This window comes from Chroicocephalus ridibundus, chromosome 3 (genome assembly GCF_963924245.1).
Source record: "Chroicocephalus ridibundus chromosome 3, bChrRid1.1, whole genome shotgun sequence".
Lineage (NCBI taxonomy): Eukaryota > Metazoa > Chordata > Aves > Charadriiformes > Laridae > Chroicocephalus > Chroicocephalus ridibundus.
In genome coordinates this window covers 114,020,103-114,037,747 of record NC_086286.1, presented here as the reverse complement: position 1 = coordinate 114,037,747, position 17,645 = coordinate 114,020,103, and the positions used below count along the sequence as shown (strand labels likewise).

The 17,645-nt window shown below is 39.5% G+C and overlaps 1 long non-coding RNA gene across 1 annotated transcript; it reads right to left on the bottom strand.

Moving 5' to 3' along the window:
* Positions 1 to 8,208: 8,208 nt before the first annotated feature.
* On the bottom strand, positions 8,209 to 17,180 carry LOC134513972 (uncharacterized). Its single transcript, XR_010070585.1, has 3 exons — positions 17,053 to 17,180; positions 16,421 to 16,470; positions 8,209 to 10,546 (listed from the first exon to the last, which is right to left on the bottom strand). It is a non-coding gene; the product is annotated as an uncharacterized LOC134513972 (long non-coding RNA).
* Positions 17,181 to 17,645: the final 465 nt, after the last annotated feature.

Genomic DNA, 17,645 nt, shown 5'->3' with positions numbered 1-17,645 from the left:
ATTCCTCAAGCACTATCTGTTTCCTTCGCTTGGGGCCCATGACAGGTGCCCCTTTGTTCTTTGATTTGATATTATCTCAAATAGCCTTGGAGCTCCAGCCAGGCTAAAAAACTTGCACTAGCAGCAAACTGCCCAAATTAGCATTTTTGCTAATTCCAGAGAAACGCAAAGTTGCTGAAGCCCTGCCAGGAACCTGTCAAAGTAATTTGCAGTGGGAGAAGTGGATCTGGGGTGAGGAAAAGGTTCAATTGAATATGGCACAGAAAACGGCCTGTGTAGACTTTCCTATTCCTCCTTTTAAAGAAAGAATCATGAATTTGAAAGTCAAGTGAAGTAATATAAGATATGGGTTTTTTTCTAACATGACTGAAAATCTTGCATTTTTCTGAGATCACTTTTAAGTGCCATTTCCCTTCTGTAAGTTATTAAACCATTAATATTTTGTCTGTAAAGCACTTAAAATGCTCAATATTGGGCTTTTTTATCTCAGTAATTTCATGATTTTTCCTACAGCTTTATAGTTTCTCACTTTTCAGCAACGTGGCTCTCCTATATTAACTTGTCTGTGCTCTGAAGCTCAGAGTTGCTGGGCTTTTTTTCTGTCTGCCTTGTTAAATATATAGTTAAATATCATTTGTTCTGCCCCTCCTTCTGTTTGATTTCAGTTTCATTTCTTGCCTTGTCTGAAAAATATATGCCCAGCTCTTATTTGGGTAACTGCCTGGCTATTGTTCTAGGCAAGGGGAGGTAAGTGGAGTCCTCTGTTTTACTTTCCTGTCCTCTGCCTTTGCAACATAACTGGAAAACACAGATGAAGCAAAGGGTTATATAAACAGTAGATGAGCCATTGCAGGGTGGGTCATATTTTATGAGTGGAGTAGCGCGCTCAGGAGTGAAGTACTATGTGCCAGAAGCAAGCAGGAATTGAGGAAAGAACTGTACATCTGAGTCACAGAGTCACTCCCAGGGCAGTGTGCTTCACGCCCCACCTTTGCTGGAGGCATAAAGTTTCAACCCAATCCCTTATAATTTTCGTCAGCAATATCGGTGCATGTTCATTACTCATTTTGAGTAATGAACTATATTATGCAAGTTTTTGGTTACCAATACCTTGCCATGGTATTCAAGAACGCAGAAGCAAAGACTAAACATTTTTAGTGAGGGAAAAATCAAGGAAGGGGATAAAATTTCTTTTAATAAAAGTGCTTCCTTTTTGTACATTTCCAGTCTTCTGCATTCCCGTTACACTGTATGTCTTATTGCGGTGTGTGTATAGGATAAGCTGGCAAAAAAATACAGGGCCAGGAGCAGGGAAGTAGTAGAACTGCAAACTGTCATGCTTTCCAAATTTATGTTCTGGCTAGGGCTTGTTCTAGTTGCAGTGGACTCCTAGGACCATTCAGTAAACAGTGGTAAAAGCAGGTCTGGGCTCAGGTCTCCAGTTCCCAGTCTTCCTCTGGCTTCATTCATTACCTACACCGCCAGAAAAAAGGTTGCAGAAACAAAGGATGAAGCTACAGACGATGATATGCTGTGTGTCACAGGGAGAACTTCTCTCACGCTTTGCAAACCAGTTTTGAAATGAAAAAGAAAAAATAAGAACGTAAGATTCAGTTATGGAGTTTAACTGAATATGTGTTACTAGTACCTGCTATTTCTATTATTTTGTAGCATAAAGGCTGGGCAGTCTTTGATGTAACTGTATTAAGCAACCTGATCTAACTCTGAAGGTAGCTCTGCTTTGAGCAGGAGGTTGGGCTAGATGACCCTCAGAAGTCCCTTCCAACCGACTTCTTTTTGTATGAATTTATCATCCCTTCCAGCAACTCTATCATCTGACTCCCTGACATACTAATGCGGACATCCCTCTGTCCTCCCACCCTCACCTCTCAGCAGAAAACCAGCTCTCTTTTTCTCAGTCAGACCTCTATTCTGGCTGGAGTCCGGGTGATGCAGGTACTTGGCAATCAGAACTGCAGAACTGTGGTCTCCCAGTATCCTGTGCCTGGTACCTGCACTGAATCCACAGTGGAGGGTGGCTTATGCCTCTTATGCCTCTCCCTGGCAAAGTTCTCAGCGGCATGGCTTTTGCAGCACTCCCTGCATATTCAAAAATCTGTGCATCAGTGCTTTGTTGAACTGAGACTTGGCATAGGGGGTAGATAATGTATGTCCTTCTTTGCTAGTGCATTGGTGAAGATGACACTGGTATAAGAGCGAACAGGATGAAACTCGGGTCATGGGCATGCTGAAATCTTTGATAGGCATTTGGGCATAATTTTTAAACAGAATAAATAGGCCATGTTTTAGAGACAACACTGTTAACTGATGCTAAACCTAAATCTGAGATCAAATTTCAGCAGACTAGTATTTTTGTTTTTTCCCCAGAGCCCTGACACATTCTTCTGCTTGTTTCCTAGAAGTCCCACGCTTCTGTGAGCTGACTTCCCAAATCTGGCAACTGGCATCACTAGCACCTACACTGGCTGGTTTGCCCCAAGACACGTTTTGGGACATAAACTCTCTGTGGTGCCTATACTCCCTCTTTGACTTATTGGAGACATACCTAGGTTGAGACAGTGCGCTACGTGAGTTATCCCAGAAAAACTTTTAGAAAAGATGAAAGGATAAAAAAGACACTTAGCTTTGACAAGACTTAAGACCGGTTAAGAAAGAGTAGCTAAAACCTAAAGTGTAATTCTGTCCTTCGGTATTTGTCAGCTAGAATTTATCTGCTGTATTCTGGATACAAAGCTGGGCTTCAGCGTTCCTCGAATGACCCTGCCCGGCCGAGTGAATTCCTCGGGGCCAGGTCTGATGCTGGCCTGGGGGGCAGGCAGCCCAGGCTTTGCTGTTCCTGTCATCCATTGCCTTCAGCCAGCTGCTGCTGAGCGTTCTGCCTCCTTGTGAGGGCTTGGGCTCGCTTCTGCCCTTCATTCACTCATTTACCTGCCCTTATCTTAAAGCTGATTTCCTGCTTCTCACCCGGTATCAGTGCAGTTAGGAGGAGCCTCAGGTCCCGTATCCTGTGCCCTATCTTTTAGATATAAATGCTGATGTAGTTTGTAGGATCGCTCATTTTTAAATGTTGATTTCCTGCTTGTTTTTCTTTTTCCTCTCCTAGGGTAAATAACTTTCATAATATTTATTATCGAGTATAACACATATGAATTTTTGCAATGTTCGCGGGAATGAGGGTTGCAATAGCAGTGATTAGTAATACTCTGTGCATTTACACTCCTGTGCTTTTAGTGTGTTCTTGGCATTTGTCAGCAACTGCATGTGATGTCTTTAGCCTCATTGTTAGTCCAGGTGACAAGCTCGTGGAGGAAAAACATACTCTGCTTGAATGGCCTCTGAAGATGCAATGTTTTCACTTCTCTAAGCAGCTGTTGCCTTTTGTGGGTTCTTTTGTCATGGGGATGTTATGAATTTTAAGCCAGCCTCTTCCCACCTCCCCCATGCTCCCAGCTGAAAAAAAAATAAATAAAATCAGTTGGAGAAGAGGCAATTAGCTAGCACTCAATCTGCTTCCATGCCATAATAGTACTAATAATGGTGTTTGGTCTGGATGCCCATAGGGACACAAGAAATTCCTTATCTTGTGCAGTTACAGGAGTTTTAATTTTATTGTTTTTCTCTTCATTTGCTTTTGCATGAAAAGGAAAACCAGAAAACCGAAGCACGTTTGGGCATTCTTGCAGTCTAATAAGAAATGTGTGCCCTTGTGGTGAAGTTTTGTTTGGAATTCTGTAGAATGAAAAATATTTATAACCTTTGTACCTCAAAAACAACAGTAAAACTGTTAATAAGAATTCTTTCCAGAATTTTTTTAGCAGAATTTAATTAGCATAAGTTACTGGTAAGGCAATTGCCCCTCTCATCCTCTGCTCCCAAAGGAACCAAACGTTATGATCTGGACAGAGAGAAGATGATCAGACTAGCTGCTATGGATTGGCTCATTCGGGTCACAGTGGAGAAAACATTAGTTTAAGACTCCTAAAATTAATAAGATTTTTCATTAACTGCTTGACAATGAGAAAAAAAGAGTTGATTCACTTGAGTACCAGCACAGTGTTCAAACTCAAAATAATCAAAAATACTGATTGGATTAGTAGTTGGAAAAATACCTTGAGATGATCTGGGTTTTCTTTTCAAAAGTGCACCTATGGTGGCAAAGTTACTGAACTGGCAAAACTAAACCAAGTGACAATTTCTACTTCATCAACAACTTGAAACGTAGCCTACTTTAAAAAGCATGAAGTTTAAAAGTAAAAAGTGACTTGTGTTTGTAACAAGTCCCTGCTATGATGCCACTTCTGCTTTTGTTTTCAGCGTAGTTAGCTTCTGTAGCTTGGACTTCTTTTGCCTTTGTACAGTACAGTTAATTTCTTTCTTAGAACATGCATAGCAGAAACCAGAGATTTAAATCTCCTCTTTCCTGCTGTGCCTAAACCACTCAAGCAAATCGAAATGGGAGTACCATGTGTAAATAAAGAGAATAAAATCCTATAATGGATTATTAACCTAACTGGGTCATCACCTGTTGGGGTGATCCAGGGGTGTGGGTTTCTTTTCATGGACATTAATCTAGATCTTGTAGAACATCTCATTTCGTTTCCTGCTCTGTCCAGTCTCTATTAAGAACATGACTATGCCTGGAAAGATTGAGAAAAATGACGCTTTTTTAAAGAATCACAATAGCTTACAGAGGGAGTCTATTATCCTCGGACAGGCACCATTCAAATTCCCAGTAGTACTAGAAGTGCCAAGAAAACCCCAGAAAGTTCAGCGGCTTTATTTGGCTTGGAAAAACACTCAGAAATTTGGCTTTTCATTTATCCCTGGTCCCTACAGCATGCCTCTTCCTAGCTGGAGCCTGACTGAAGTCACATTATGTTTCCTTGATCAAGTATACCATTGGAGCCATATCCAGGCACGGGACTTGTAAATGCATTTCAGGCCTGGGCTTCAGGCACAGGGAGCTTTTCTACTGACTTCAGGGTTTTAGACTGGGCTCTGCTTGGGCTGTGATTGTCTGCCAAGTTTAAGTGCAGTTCTCATAAGATTTCCAGATCATCCTGTTACTAGGTGGGCAAAAAAAACCCTAAAGAATAGTCTCTTGTAATTTGATTGGTCTTCTGGACTGGAGGTAGAAGCAATCAAAGAGAAAGAAAGGCTTGGAGAGAAAACAGTATATACATTTCAAGGCTGTGAACAGAGCCAGTTTCAGCTGACTACTGGCACAATTCCACGCGTCCTTCTTTTCTATAGACAGGTTTATCTGTTCCCATATGTTAGGCTCTGCCTCAGTTCCAGATTCATCCGCTTTCATTCTTTTGAATGCATCTGTCCTGTTAGTGCTCTGCCTTGGGAATTAAGCGTCATTAATTCCTGCAGCCAGTTATTTCCATGATTTCTCACTCTTAGAATGCGACAAACTCACAACAAAGCTTTTTTCTGTGCCTTGCATGTGCAGATCAAATGTGCGGAAGCCAAAGCAAAGAGGCAGCGCATGTCCAAAAAGGACTTCTTGGCTTCCACAAGTGCTTATGACTTTTCAGAATGAAAGATTATTGAACGTTTCCCAAAGCAGCAGCTGTACAAATGGCTCCCACGCTGGGAGGAGGAAATATATGTACTAATCCTCGAACTGGCAGTCCATGCCTAAATATCTTAGGGACAAATTGAAAACCCAGAGGCAAGTACATGTTAGCTTTTAGAACTATTGAAATGCTAAAATCTCCTCAGGGTTTTCAAAGTTTCGCTATTTTCCTACCAGTTTGGTTTGCGAAGTCCGTTTGTTGCCCTGAGGCGTGTATGCACCTAACACTTTACTGACCTCTGGTAGGCATAAATTGACCCTTGATTTCAGCAGTACTTTACAAAATTGATGGATCAGCAAACCCTGAAGGTTAAAATACTTTTCTGTGTTAAGATTCTTGGTCTTCTGCCCCCACCTTGTAATGTTAAACTATTCTTGAAAATTCACAGCCTTGGATAAGTATATAATAAAACTTGTGGAGAAACGGGGAAGGAGAGAAATTACCCACAGTTTCTTCCTTGTCAGCATTATGTCATCTGACATTTCAGCACTGTCAGCTCAGGTTTGGAGCTCTTCTCGAATGTCTGCCAATGTTTTTTCATCCCTGGCTCAAGGGAATGCCAGGAGGAGAGCACTTTCTTAGACTTGCCGGAGCATCACCTGCGTGACCTTTTAACTATTTCCATGGGGTAACAAGTGCAGCTATCTCATCCCCTTCCATTAATGTTGGAGTAATACAGCATCTGATAACAAGGCCTTTAGGTCTATATCCTGCCATCCAAAATAGAGTCTATAAATATAGACCGCATCCCTCCTTCCTATAGTGGGTTCTGTTGAAGTGTAGAACTGCTATTAGATGTGCATAGTTGATTTACCATCAGGTGGTTTGACATATTTGTACTCTTGAATTATGAATGATACTTAATTTCTCAGAACTTAAATATATCATTAGAAAATTACTAAGAGTAATTTTCTCCCCTTCACATCTGCATAATGAAATTCACCTCAGTGCTGTACTCTCCCTATATATATAGATACCATAGCAAGGTCAGAAGGTGTCGAAAGCTATGAAAAGGGAATATGGTGCACATGCAGATTTACAGGAGGGGGACAGAGCAGCTGCACTTTTCCCTCCAGATTAGCACTTTTGTGTTTTGAGTGTGCATTCCACCTTTCAAATACCTGTGTAAAAACCCAGATGACTCTCTAGAAGACATTGTCCTGAAGGAGCTGATATGATTCTTATTTGAAATCCATATAAATTATCCATGAACATCATCAAAAATTGCACTGAACTATAAACACAAGGTCTTGTGTTTGTGTTCCCCTTTGAAATACTCATTTGAGTGAAGACTCTCAAAAACAATAGCATGACATTAATTTCTGTAATCTGCAGAAATTGTTTGTCCATTAACTTTTTACTTCCAGCCTGGTTTGGGCATTGTTGTGACTGCAAAGAAGCAACACTAATGTGTAAATAGAGCTAATACAAGATCCTAAACTGTCAGTACTAAGGCCTTGCTTTTGCAACTTAATTCCTTTTAATAAAAGTATGTGCCTCCCATGTTCTCTCTGTTCTCCGTATACTACACTTTTTGTGTTCCTCAGTCATAGGCAAACCTCTGCTACCCTTTCCACCTCCATCTCTAGGCTCTCTGAGTCTTTTTCTTCCCTTTCTCCCCACTCTGAATATCTGGAATAGAATACCTGGGTGGCTGGGACATCTCCCTCGATGACAATAAAGAAGCATCTCTGAGGGATCATGTAGGAGCAGATGATCTTGAACTAGGTGAACAGCTGAGGTCCCTTCTAGTCCTATTTCTCTGGATTTCATTGGAGCTTAGCGTATTCAATGACTGCTCAAAGGATCAAGGTGATTTATATAACTTCTTTTTATGAAAGGAAGATGAACACATTTGTTAAATGTGGTCAAATATGCCGGCTGTAAAATATGAAGTGTCATTTTTGACTGGTAAGTTTGTTAATGCAGCAGAAAAGCTGTAACATACAAATCAAAGCTGTAGCAGTTATTCCTTCCTATTTACATTTAGTAATGGGGATTCTATAAGTAGTATCAGTATTGGTTGGGATGTGTTGTGGTCGTTGTCCTCTATAATTTGATCTATAAATTATTATGCAACTGTAATAGTCATAAGTAAATCCTGTGATTTGCAGGATTTTCAGTTAGGTTGCTATTCAGATGTGGACTGAATGCTTTAAATACAAGTACTGTACCTATGTCACTTAAAAAATTGTTTTATGATTTTTGTGAATGAACTATAATGGCAACATTTGATATAATTTGATATTATCATTATAAACAAACTTTGAAATCAGATGGAGAGTGCAAAATATTTCTGTTGCAAATATAGCCAACTATTTCTCTTTGTTCTGTCATTCTAATTGCTCTTTATGTCTCCAAAAATGAACTGTGGTGGGTTAACCTTGGCTGGTTTTTCTCCCACTCCCCCTCCTCACCAGGACAGGGGGAGAAATTAAGATGAAAAAAGCTCGTGGGTTGAGATAAGGGCAGGGCAATCATTCACCAATTACCATTACGGGAAAACAGACTTGACATGGGGAAGATTAATTTAATTTATTTCCAATTAGAAATAGACTAGCATGGTGATTAACAAAAACAAAACTAAAAACACCTTCCCCCTTTCTTTCCAGGCTCAACTTCATTCCTTTGCTCCTGACTCTTCTATCTCCTCCTCCACTGCCCCAAGGGCCGCAGGTGGATGAAGATGGCAGATTTTGGTCAGCTCATAACACTTCATTTCTGTCACTGCCATGGGGTCCCTCCCACAGTAGACAGTCCTTCATGAGCTGCTGCAGTGTAGGTCCTTCCCATGGGCTGCAGTTCTTCACAAACTGCTCTTGTGTGGGTCCTCCCCATGTGGTGCAGTCCTTCAGGAACAAAATGCCCCAGTGTAGGTCCCCTGCAGGGTCACCAGTCCTGCCAGAAGGTTTGCTCCTCTCCACAGACTGCAGCTCCTGCCAGGAGCCTGTTCCAGTGTAGTATCTCCATGAGCTGCAGCTTCCTACTGCTCTGGCATGTAGTCGTCTGTGGGCTGCAAGTGGATATCTGCCTCACTGTGGTCATCCATCAGCTGCAGGAGAACAACCTGCCTCACCATGTTCTTCACCTCAGGCTGCAGGGGAATCTCTGCTCCAGCACCTGGAGCACCTCCTCATCCTCCTTCAATGACCTTGGTGTCAGCAGGGTTGCTTCTTTTGCATTTTTTCTCACTCCTCTCTCTGACAGCATTTTTACCCTTTCTTGAATATGTTATCACAGAGGTGCTACGAAATTTGCCCAGTAATGGGTCTGTACTGGAGCTGTCTGTAACGGGCTCTGCTCAACATGGGGGCAGCTCCTGGTGTCTTCTCACAGAAGCCACTCCTGTAGCCCCCCTGTTACCAAAACCTTGCCATGTAAACTTAATACATAGACATATGTGAAAGTTATGTTTCTTTTCTCTCATTACTCTCTGTAGATTCATCAAGAAAATATGAAAGTTTAAATACGTTTATCTGTTTCCAGGCAACTTACTGTTCTATAAGTGTTTTTCATTACTGGTGTTGGCATTCCTTTTATTTCTGTGGTGAAAATGGGCTGCAGAGCATTTGTCTTGTATGTTATATGATACTTTGTACGTTGCCTACTTAGAGTATTTTTCGTGTTTTGAAAATGAAAAGACATTATAAGTTTTAGTCCTCTTGTCTTCAAAAATCCATGTTGTCCTTGAGTGCATCTGTGGTTACTATAGGTTACAGCATGATTGTATTGCTAGTCTGGTTTTGCAGTGGTCAGAAAGGATTTGTCAAACAAAAGATCATAGAAAATTTTAGGCTTTAATAATTCCCATCTTTTCTGACCACTGAAATAAAGGGTGAACCGTGTAACTGTTAGGGTCGAGTGTAAGAAAGACCCAGTGGATGAATGGACTTCAAGGACCTAGTGGTAATGAATCTGAGTCATGTCCTTTTTTGCTGTGTCTGGATTTCTTTGATCCCATTCTCTCTTAAAGAGAAAAGACTAGGGTGTGCTCTCGTTCTCTCTCTTTTTTCCCCTCAAAATTGTATATGTTAACACTGATGACAACGATGCTAGAAGATTGAGTTCTTTTGGAGGAAGCCCAGCGTCCTCCAAATTTCCTCCTGCCTTGCAGCCTGAATAGGGAATAAAAACATGATGTTCTGCCCATTTTCTTCAGCACAACCAGCAGAGAAATTTCCTCCTGCTGCGGCAGAAGATCAGACTAATATTTGCTAGCATGGCAGGAAGTTCTGATAACTGCTGGCCACAGCAAAAAAAAAATTTTGAGTTCACAGTTTTATTCGAAGACATGTATTTCTACTTCTAGGGGTCTGCTTCATTACGTACCTTGTAGTCTCAGAAAGAAATACCGTGGGGCTTCTGGGGTTTCTTTCTGTGGGGTTTCTTTCTCTCTTTATCAAACTTGATAAGCAACAATCACTGGAGCTGCCAGTTCTTAAGTTTGAAATTTAATTAAAAGACACAACTGCAAGATTATTGTAATGAAATAACATATATTCATATATACTTATTGGTATGGAAGATGCTTTAATCAAAATGCAATATTTGGTAACTGATGTAAAACAAATATTGTGGACTCACAACTATCACCAGATCTTATGTGAACAGTACATTCACAAGAGATTTTCTCTTTTTCAATTGGTTAGTACTACACAGCGCCCTGAGGATAATATGCACTCGTCCTGTAGAATGAAATATAGGGACAGATTCTTCCATTAGTTTCGTATCTGATTAAATTGCACTGAGGAAGCTGATACTTTGCATGACAATAAAGTAAGGAGTTTTAGCTGAACAAGATTACAGGACTTCCAGGACAGAGCTCTGTCTTGTGTAAAGTTCCTCTCTTCAGCCCCTCTGCTTTCTTCCTGGGTCCTGAGGTCCCTTACAAGGATCCATTCATAGCCCACTCTTGGCTCTTTCCCTCCTGGCTCTGGCTTCTGGGAATGAACAACATAGAAGCAGATAAAGCAACAGTAAAACCAGCCAACCAACCCACCCAAACCCCATTAATATGTCTCCATATTGTTTTTCACCTCATTATCTGCTTCTTACTATTTCTGTAGACTTTTTTGAATCATGAAGAGGTCAATGGTCGATCAAGGATAAGTGTACTGAATATTGGGAAAGGGATAGTCCTGAGGAGAAGGAATGAATCAATGCCGGGTAGACAGGAGGGCAGAGATGAACATGCACTCACTCCTGATGGAGAGGGGAAAGAGGAGCTGAAGAAAAGAAGTTGTAAAAGCTGGAGATGGGAGGAGACCAAGAACACTTTATAGAGATCTATTGCATGATATACCCAGTTTGCCCGTCCCCTCGTTTGTTTCCTTCACCTATACCTCTTAAAAGAAAAAAGGCACACAGTTGTTTGATTTGAAAGGCTGCTCTGATTGTTAACCATGATTCTATTATTTTTGAATCAGTATATGCCTGTAACTTTATCCTTACTGACAAGTGTCTAATTTTGGAAATACCTCCATTGATATCAGTGGCATCTTCCAGGAAGTAAAGTGCCATTTGAGATAAGTAATTATATTACTATCTTTTACCTCTCTTGCATTTTTTCATGGGCCTCATTTCACGAGACTGCCTGCTCTGCCTCTTACAAGCTTGTTTGTACTACATAGCTCTATTAGACTCTCCTCGTGTCTCCCTATTTATAACGATCTAAGTTTAGAAATATTGGATCGCATATTAGCAGTTGTATAATGTGAGAAGCTGTTTGTATTTCTGTATCAGCAGATTAGGCATCAGCTATTTTCCCTCATACATGGCACAGTAAGCTGCTGTGCCGCAGGAATTTGTCAGGAAGTAGAGGAGATATATTGGGTGTGCAACTGTAACTGCATCCAATGAAGAGATAACAGAGCTGGTTTAGGCTGTTGTACAGCTTTCTGCTGGCAAACAGGTGTCCCTTTACGTTCCAGCGGAATTTATAAATTATTTTACAAGTTCTCTTCTTTATAAGAAGTACTATGTAATTTGAAGAAGGATCATATACAACTTTTATTATATTTATTTATTATAATTAGCATAAGAGAACAAGTAAAGGTTGTAGTATTTAAGTATCGCTCCTCTAAACAAAGGTATCTGAGCAAAATTCTCAATTTATCTTCCAAATTCTTTACTTTCACAGTGTTATGAGAAGAATATAGTTTGTAAGATGTAAGGGGAGGAAAGCTTTCGGGCTTGCATGTATAGCTATTGCTCTCCTTCAGTTTCAATGTGGAATCACTGGGCTTTGTTTGGCTGAATACTTCTGACATTTTCCCTCTCATTTGAATGGAGATATGGTCAGACTTCAGTGATTACCTACATTGCAGTAGAGGCAAAATAATTCAGTCTTCGATCTGCAGATTTCCGGAGGCAGCAAGGCAAGTAGAAACATTTTTCTTTCCTATTCTTGATCAAACTTTTTATCAGCCATGTGGAACCACTTTTGTTTGCTCAGCCACAGTTAGACTGAGGTACAGTTTAATAAGATCCATGTGTTAGGAGGATTTTTAAGCCAAGTACTGGAGACTCTTCTCATTCCTTGCTGGAACACAGTATAAATCCTGCACATATACATGTGCATGTGTATACATGTGTGTGCATGCATGAATGTCTATAGATACGCATGTATTTTTCAGTTGTTTAGAGATTGTTCCTCACAAACTTCAACACTTTAAAATTTCAGAACTATTAGAGCTAAATACTATTACAATTTCTTTCTCTTCTGGAAAGTATCGAGGTTAGATACTTAATCTAAACTATGCGGTATGGGTAGAGTTGAAACTTTTTCTGTTAATGAGCAGACAACCAAGGACATATCATTACTGTATTTAGAGATGGATTGGATACAGCAGTATTGTGAAAGTGTGAGGGAATGGGTGTTTCAAGACTGGATGTGGCTTCAAAATGTGAAACATGAATCCACTTTGCTGAATTTGTCCTAGGGAATAGAAGTCAAGACCTGTAACTATTTTTCCAAGTCTCTGCAGTTCAGACAACAAGACGAAATATGATAAGAACAAAATCCTAAAAAGAATTAAGTGGATTTTTTTCACAAAGAAGAATCCTCTTAGTATTATTTCCAGGATTTTCCAGGACTGCTTCTATGTGTAGGACTAGTTTTGTGGTGGTGTAACAGCCTCTCAGTGGCGTCAGCCCAGCAAAGGACTGGACAATGAAGAGAAGAACGAGGCCCATTGTTCTTAACAGAAAGACAGTTTTCTGAGTTATATGAACAGAATAACTGAGTGATTGCCTTGTTTCTTCTCTGCAAGAGAAGACACAGCTGGAGATAGAGGTGCGCATTCACAGCTTGGCTACCTTGAGACCAAGGCTAAGAATGGTTTTACTAACAAGACTAGCATAAACAATATCCCTAAATAATGCCAGTTGCTGTGAAAACATTGCAAGTCAATCCACGGTGAGGAAGTTCATCAGTGCTCACTGCGTCACCACCAAATGTGAAAAACAGTAGCTTTGAAAGCTAAGCCAATCTGTAATTTTCTGAACAAGGAACTAGTTCATAGCTGAAAGAGGAATAAGTACCAAAGAAAACTGAATGGAAGTGGAGACAATTTACTGCTGTTGGCGTAAAGCTAGTGGAATTGCTATTTGTCAAGAATTGACCTTTTCCTCTTCAGTGGATCTACTTCCATATTGACCTATCTTAAAATCAAAGTAATTGCTATCCACTGTGTGCTGCCTTGAGATTAGAACTTATTCTGTCTGACTTATACGTATTTCAACTGCTGTTCACAGGCTGGCAAGTAAACAAATTCAGTTTTAGACTAGTTGACTCAGCTGTTTCACTGAAAGGAGCCGAGGGATAAGAGTTTTTCCTTGATTCTACTCTTCTTTTTTTACTTACTGCAGAGTCTTTCTTGGTCAGTTCTCTGGAAATGATATCAGCAACCAAATTATAATTTAATAGCATTTTTCAATTAAAGTTTGAGGGGGTTGCTTCTGGGAGGTCAAAGGGAGTGGTGTTTCTCTTCTGTGGGACTGAAGGAACTTGATTTCTAGATAAATTTTATTTTTCAAAATTTCATTCTTTCTATAGCCGTGGGCAAGATTGTACATTTATGTTGTGTGTTCCCTGGACTGATTCCTACAATACAAAAGAGTTTCAAATGACACCTCATGCAGAGTAACGCAAATCCTACTGAATAGGGTCCTTAATATGCTTGAAAGCAGCCAATTTACATACACAATGGAGTGAGCCTGTTTTGGCTGATATTTGAGAGTTGAAAATAAGGTCTTCACAAATATTTTGTTTGCAACACAATATCTCCCTGCACTGAACTTCCATGGTGACTGAAGCGGGTTGCATTCCTGTTTCTGTCTACCAGAATATTTAGCAATCTCAAAGTCCATGATCTGCAGTTCAAGGCCATCCTGTGTTATGTGTCAGGAAACTTTGGGTAGCACTCGCACGACTAAATTTGAATCTTCTTAAATTATCTGAGACTTTCAATTTTAACTTTCCCGGTCCTCCTACCATGCAGTTGGAAATGTTACAGGGCCCTGCTGGTGTCGAGGGATTCTGGACTTTCTTCTCAACACATTGAATGTTTCAGGCTATCTTTGATTTTCTGAGATTGCATGATCTCATGGTCCCCAATTTCCAGGGGCCACCCAGGTTGTTGCTCAGAATCAATCTCCAACAGTTCATTCTTCTTGAAGCAATTTTTACCCCCTGGAATCTCCCTCTACACAGAGTTCAGAAAATGATTAGTTTTCAGTTTTGATTGGAGCTTGCCTTTTCCCCCCCTCCCCAAATGTCAGCATTTCCTGTGGAAATAAAATTTTGAGTTTCAACCAGGTTTTAACAAAGAATCTAGCTGCCACAAAACTTGGTCATAGTAAACTGCCAGCCAAACTGTGGAAACTCTTCATGCCAGTGCTCAAAGCAACCCAAACCACAGTCATCCTGCCTAGAAATTAATCAAAACAGCAAAGACAACACTGAATATGGTTTTCAGCTAGATTTTTACCCGCCTTCTGGAAATGAAACACACATTGGAACCAAATGTTGTTTAAATCAAATGAGTGATTATAGCAGGCGGTAAGACATGAGACATGTTCACTCATTAGTGATCTACTGGAATGTATTTGTGGCTTGGACATCCTCTTGACTCCTGAGAATCCTTCTCCTGTTGCATTTCCCACTAGCTTTTCTTTTTTCCTTCTTGGCAGAAGGGCCACAGCCATTTTAGGTAGCTATCTTTAAATGGGTTAAAATGATTTTCTGTGGCCCAAATGGATAAATTGCTAAAGCAAATTAATTACAAGGAATTTTGTCTATCTATTGCTCCTCACCAAGAAGAAGTGTTTTAATCACATTAAGAGAGTCTATTTTAGGAAATTATTTCTACTGGTTACTTTACATGGGGGAAAAGCCTGTTAGAAATAAAGTCCTTCCAAATACTCGGAGAGCTGCCTTCTTTTGCACGTATTTCATCTTGTACATAAGGTTTCCTTCTTGGGAAGTTCTGCTGCTATCTCACAAGTTCTAGCTAATTTTAATTTGCATTTCACAGAGGAATATATTCTTTGTGATCAGCTGAGACAAAATCTCATTCCTGTGGTCTGGAATTCTCCTTATAGGATAATGGGCAGCCCCATCTCTTGCAACAAGAATCCTACTGCAAACTAGGCAAAATTGGATAGTGCTTGCATATAACAATAATTAAGCAAACCAGCAGTGGATATAGCACTACATTGGAAGAGTTTTATGGTCCTCCAGTTGGGAATGATACCTCTTATTTCTAATTACCACCTTGTAGTCTTATGTAATCTATGGAATATGTTCTCAATTTGGGAAACTCAGTGTCCACTCACAATGTATTAGGGAAGCTTCCTAGGGTATCTATACCCTTTTGTTGCTCTCTGGGTATTTTCATACCGTCAGATCAGTTAAGAATATGTCTTACTGTCAAAAAACTTAAATCTCCACCTTGCCTTGAAACAGAAATTGGATAGCCCCGAAATGCTTTGCTGAAAGGTGAATTCATTAAAAAACCTCCAAATCTCAAAAATGTCGATGCTTTCCATATGAAATTAAGAGCTTTTTTTTCCCATCAGAATTTCAAGAAACAAGTGAAATCATACAGCCAATCTGAGGTAAAATCTTTTCATTACAGGTTGAAATGAATTTGCACACGTGTAAAAACATTTATTATAACCATCTGCTGACAGAACAACCATTTGATGTTTCTCTACTCAGAAGTCATTGAGAGCAACTGAGAAGTGAGTCCTGTGAATCTTTGGTGATCAGCAGCTTAACACTCCTTCAGTAAAAGAGTCTTCACTGGTGTTATCTCACTTTCTATATTTCTTTATAAATGAAATACAGAAGAGCTCTGTTCTTTGCCATGCATTTTCTCTACATGACTCAAATATGGATTTCCGTTTCCATAAATCCATATATATACATAGGAATATAATTCACATATGAATTCATTTTACCACTGTCCCAAATCCAATCCCAAAATCTTAATATAAATAAATGTTCAATGTGAAACTCTTTCAGAGATATCTTTTCTCATTTGTTTCTCATTAAAGCCAGTAGCGTAAATTCAACATTCATAAATTATATAAAGTTCTTTTTATCAAGAATGTTTTGCAGAAAATTAATAAAATAAAAGAGACTGCCTGGCCTTGAAAATACAAAGGTTTTTTTTGTTTTTCATCAAAATTTTGAAAGTTAAGGAACAGCATGCAGTCTGTACATTTTCCCATCCATTCTCCGACATGGGAGAAATTTTGAAACTTCATAAATGGAAAAAGCTGGGAAAAGAATAAGCAGTTCTTAATACCTTTCTGTCCATAGCGTGAATGGTTGAAGGAAAGAAAGAATCACAAAATCCTGAAATTTCAAACAAAATAAAATTTAAAAAAAACCTTGCATTTGGCTTCTTTTAAATCTCAGTTGCAATTTGTGTAATTAAAAAATCACAATTAGTTTAATATTTTGTTAAAAATAAATAAGGCTTTCTAAACAAATAACAGCTTGTGGTATTTTTAGTTTTTCAGTTGTAATTTCATAAAGACACTCCAGTAAGGTCTTTTGGTGTCCTTATCTCTTGAGAAAAGATACAGGACATTTCATTATATCTGATGTCCTCAACTACTGAATGCTTAGGAAGAGAAAATTAATATGGAATATGCAACAACAAAATAAGAACACCATGTTCTTCAATCCCTCTTGGAGATCTCTAATATCTTATTGACGCTCCAGATCCAGACAAATTAAGGAAACTCTATTAATCACCCACCAAACACAGAAATGTGCTCTGTAGGTCCAAAAGGTTCTAGGAAAGAGAACAGCTGTTTCCTGTTCTACTGTTCTACAGCTGAAATGTGTACTTGAAAAATAATTCTATGCCCTTCATCAGTAATTCTTGTCAGTGCTACTACTGAAGTGAAGGCTCCTTTACGAATGAGTTACCTCAAAATGTTCTTGATCCATCTATTTCTTCCAGAATTGAACTTGTGTGCTGAAAGTTGCTCCGTGAGTCTTTTTTTAGAGCACAGGGCTTCTCCTTGCATGTATTTCAACACACCTTAGAAGACCAGTGCCCTTAGTAACTAATTAAGCTGAACTCATATTCCACGTGGCAGGAGTTACACAGGTAAAAGCAAATTTTGTCAAGATCAAATTATGTACAGCTGGTTTTGATGTGAACACCAGCACCCTCTCTTTCTCCCTTTGCGCAGCTGACCTTGGGACTGATTGTTGTTGACGTGGTCACTTAGCAGGAACTTGGAGGAGGTGGAATGAAAATGCTTACTGACAAGAGTGTTAAGGTAACTTAATAACATACGGTTTTAATGAAGCAAAAGAAAAAATTGTTTAATGATTGCAGAATGTATCCTCTTCATTCTAAGTTGTGAATATTTGTATCTTTTGATATTCAGTATTTGAAGGGGAAATACTATCAGTACCCTAGTTAATAACAGCAGCTGATCGAAATCATTATAGTCATTCCATAAAACTTCATTGAAGTTCTTCTGTCTCAGCCAGTTGTCAGATATGCTTTT